Raw genomic sequence first — 5,138 nt, forward strand, 5'->3', positions numbered from 1 at the left:
TATATATATATATACATATATATATATATATACATATATATATATATAAATACATATATACATATATATATAAATATATATATATATATAAATACATATATACATATATATATAAATATATATATATATACATATATATATAAATATATATATATACATATATATATAAATATATATATATATACATATATATATATACATACATATATACATATATATACATATATAAGTATATATATATAAGACCTACTGAGTATATATAAGCCCTACTGAGGCAAGTAAAATCAAATCAGAATCGCTGACATAGCTGATGATAGTATTGCCTGACTGGCACTCGTGCCAGTGGAACGTTAAAAGCATATCTGAGCGTGATCGTTGCCAAATGACCTTATGGTTTGCAATACTAACTTCAGTAAACCTGCCAGTCACCTAGTCACCTACCGTTCTGGCAGACACACTAGCCAAATTGACTACATCCTCGCCAGAAAAAGGGAAAGATGGCTGCTTATAAATGCCAAAACCTTCCCAGGTGAAGAATGTACTCCACAACATAGACTAGTAGTTAGTGACTTCAGGATCAAGGCTAAGTGGTTGCCCAGAAGACGACCAGCATGGAGAAGGGTCTGGAAGCTTAAAGATCCTGCGAATGGACAGAGATTTAGTGACGTATTACTCGAAGCCTTTGACGAAATAGAAGGGGATGCAGAAGACAGATGGAGGTTTCTACGGGACAACCTGCTGAGGGCCACTGACCAGATCTGTGGATGGTGCAAAATCCCCTCCCGACCTAAAATAAAGTGGTAGTGGAACAATGTTGCTGACAGGGGTATTAGAGAAAAGAAACAGGCTTGGAAGGACTGGAAGAACGGTGGTAGCAGGGAATTGTATCAAACTGCCAGTGCCGCTGGACTGGCTTCTGTGCAGGTGGCACATAAAAAACACCATTTGAGCACGGCCGTTGCCGATACCACCTGACTGGCCCTCGTGCTAGTGGCACATAAAAGCACCTACTACACTCTCGGAGTGGTTGATGTTAGGAAGGGCATCCAGCTGTAGAAACTATGCCAGATAAGATTGGAGCCTGATGCAGCCATCTGGTTCGCCAGTCCTCAGTCAAATTGTCCAACCCATGCTAGCACAGAAAGCGGATGTTAAACGATGATGATGATGATATATATATATATATATATATATATATATATAGACACATACACACTCATATATATACACACACATATACATATGTATATATACATTTATATAGATATACACATATATATATATACATATATATATATACACACATATATATACATATATATATATACACACATATATATACATATACACATATATATATAAATACCTATATATATATATATATACACACACACACACATATACACATACATACACACATACATGTATACAGATGTGACCATATACCATTTATATATATATATTTATTTGGTCACACTGCTTTCATGAATTCCTGTGATTGTGTTGCCATAAAATTCTATTAATTTGAATTGGAAACTTGAATCATAATGAAAGTTCTATATATATATATATATATATTATAATAAATCATATGGTATACCCTTGATAGCTTTCCGGTAAAGCAAGTTCAGTTTTACAGTGTTCATTGGGTATTTGATTAATGAGAGAGACGGAAGATGGAATATACAAGAACATTTATTGTAGAAACAATTGTAATGACCAATAAACATCCTTGTATCTTCCATCTCTCTCATTAATCAAATACACACACATACACACACACACACACACACACACACACACACACACACACAGAGGAAGGAAGAGAAAGGAGGATTGATACACATATAGACAAGCTATTTTATTACATACACACATAGACAAGCTATTTTATTACATACACACAAGAATATGTGCATACACATACATGTATACGTGTATGTGTGTGTAGAAAACCACTTCACCATCCCATTATTGCACAATCGACAGTTTGTGGCAGTCATATATCTCAGACATGACCAGTCAACATAATAACTTCACAATGGAACTCACTGGATTTATCTTTGATCTGATAGAAAGAGAAAAAAAGATAATTACCGTTGTTATACCACAACCACCACCACAATGAGCCAATGAAGAAATCTCTACATGATTGCTCTACTGGATAGAAATAGCAACCAAATCCTCTTCAAATTACACCATCGTTAAAAAAAAAACCCCAAGAATTTTGATAATATTATTGTAATGTCTTAGAAACACAGAACTCATCTTTTTCTATGGAACATCAACAAATATGAGCAAGAATTGTTGCTGATGTTATTTCTGAGATATGTCCTGAAGCAACCCTTTACAGTAACAACTGTTAAAGTTTTTAACCCCTTAGCATTTAAACCAGCCATATCTGACCAAAACATTCCAACTGTTTTATAAACAGATCCAACTTCTCACACCTACCCGGCAATGTCATAAAAGATTTAAGAATCGCATCAACAAACTCTCAAAACTTTGTGATAGTTAACTTATGCTTAATTCAAACAATGTGAATAAATAAGCACAGGCATGGCTGTGTGGTAAGAAGTTTGTTTCCAACCACATGGTTCCATGTTCAGTCCTACAGCATGGCATCTTGGGCAAGTGTTTTGTATTATAGTCTCAAGCTGACCAAAGACTTGTGAGTAAATTTGTTAGATGGAAACTAAAAGAAGCCCACTGTATGTATGTATGTGTATATATTTCAAATGAATCACGTCATAACCTTATCCATCTATTGGTTTCATACTCAGTCATAATGTCTTACGTTTAAGATGATTCCCATGCTTTCCCTGAAGAGAAGGTTACAATTTTAACATCACAGATCCCTATGGATCACATAGGTTGTAATCCTTTGAAACATATGTAGGAATAAAGTATGCAATTATAACATGCGTTTTCTCCATTCCTTAAATTTTTAAATATACTCAAATACCCAAAATTTCAAGGAGTTTCTACCTCAAAAACAGGAACTACACCACAGTTATTTTGTGTTCTTTGCTACCTTGGTTTCTATTAATCCATTAATTCTATCCGAAGAATTTTTATTCATTAAGATAGAAGAAATGCATATAATTAAATATATATATAGAAATATATATATATATATATATATATGCAGATATGACTGCATCAGTGTTTGTGCCCCACCACCACTTGACAACAGGTGTTGGTGTGTTTACATCTTCATAACCTAGCAGTTCGGCAAAAGAAACCAATGGAATAAATACGAGGCTTTAAAAAACAAAAAGGTACTGGAGTTGATTCGTTCAACTAAAAATTCAAGGTGGTGCCCCAGCATGGCCACAGTCTAATGACTGAAACAAGTAAAAGATAGATTACATTTGAGAGAGGAATCTGAATGCTAAAGAAGTTAGATGATCAAAAACCGCTGGAAAATTTGTTGAGGACATAAAGAGAAGACAACAGGTTAAGTTCACTAGAGATCAGAAAGACAAAGCCTTGAACAGAGAGTGACAACTGGAAAAGTGAAAAGAAAAAGGAACAGGACGACAGAGAGAAGTCTTATGAGTGAGTTTGTTATAGAGAGACATCAACTGAATAACTTGCTAAATTGTGCATGGGACAGGACAAGGGAGAGGTCTGTGTGATGGGTGTGATACGTGCAATTGTGTATGACAGTAACACATAAAACAATGAATACAGGTAACTATGAGAGGGTGCTGAAAAATTCCTGGCTTTAAGGGCATCGCAAAAGGCCCCACTCGAGGCTCAAACTTCTGAGTTCTTTTACAGGGCTTAAAAAAACTGAAGAACTATATATATATATTTCCTTTTTTCCAAAGCTAGGAACTTCTCAGCACCCCCTTGTATACGTGTGAGTGTGTGTATGATGGGGTGTGCTTCTGAAATACGAACTGTGAATGGAGATGAAGTGGCACACAGCCATGGCAATGAAACATGGGCTGTAAGTAAAGATTATGATATGAGGAGTGGAGAAGCAGGGAGATATTTTACAGCAGTGAATCATGCAGAGTGACTTAGGTGCTGGGTCTGCTGTAGTAAAAGAAGAAGATCATTGTGCAGTCTAATTATTTAAAGTGTGCATTGTTAACATAGGAGAAAGGCTCAGTAATGAAGGGTTGAGGAAAATGAGAAGACATCAAGATAAACCCTGAAAGTTAGGGGTCAGTGTAAGTCAATTGCCATTTGGTAAATAGATTGTAAAGAGAATAAGGGAGTTGTTGTTGGTTAATAAAATAAACAGGGAGTAAAGTAGTTCAACATTGTCTATGAGAATTTATAGAAGAACTGCGGAGACATTATATTAAGAAGACATTATTATTATTATTAATATGGAGACATTATATTAAGAGACATTATTTACACTGGCAGGAATATAAAACATGATTTACATAAAAAGGAGTTTCATATTACATTGGGAATCAATTCGTGTGTGTGTGTGTTCGGGTGTGTGTTCGTGCATGCACGCACACGTGCGCATGTGCGTGTATGTGTTCATGCATGGACGCGCGCATGCGCATGTGCGTGTGTGTGTGTATTGTTGAGGTAGTTAGGGCAAATCCCAGCTGTTTTCTCTTGAAGCATATATGCTTATGCCATTATTACAATCCAATACGTAGTCTCAGTTGCTGCTGTAGGTTGGTTTCAACATACATATTAAAATTGAGATTTATGGAAATATTTGCAGAGTTATTGTATAACAAAAGAGGGAATTTGAAATTGTTTGGTATTATTTATTCACCATGACATGAGTTTCATTTACTAATAGGAGTTACAAAATATTACATGTTAGATAGACATGTAAGAAATGTCCTATTAGAAATTCTTAACATATCTGTCTAACATTCCTATTAGCAAGTGACATACGTGTAATGGTGAATAAATGACACAAAACAATTTCTAATTTCCTCCTTTGTTTTATATAAATATATATATATATATATATGTATATATATATATATATACACAAACATATACATGCATATACATCATCATCATCATCATTGTTTAACGTCCGCCTTCCATGCTAGCATGGGTTGGACGATTTGACTGAGGACTGGTGAACCAGATGGCTACACCAGGCTCCAATCTGATTTGGCAGAGTTTCTACAGCTGGATGCCTT

General features: G+C 35.0%; 1 protein-coding gene across 1 annotated transcript in view; it reads right to left on the reverse strand.

The window, feature by feature from the left end:
* Nucleotides 1–5,138, reverse strand: part of LOC106881177 (acyl-CoA:lysophosphatidylglycerol acyltransferase 1) — a 66,293-nt gene that overhangs the window by 27,433 nt on the left and 33,722 nt on the right. The gene's annotated exons all lie outside the window — the stretch shown is intronic.

This window comes from Octopus bimaculoides, chromosome 22 (genome assembly GCF_001194135.2).
Source record: "Octopus bimaculoides isolate UCB-OBI-ISO-001 chromosome 22, ASM119413v2, whole genome shotgun sequence".
NCBI lineage: Eukaryota > Metazoa > Mollusca > Cephalopoda > Octopoda > Octopodidae > Octopus > Octopus bimaculoides.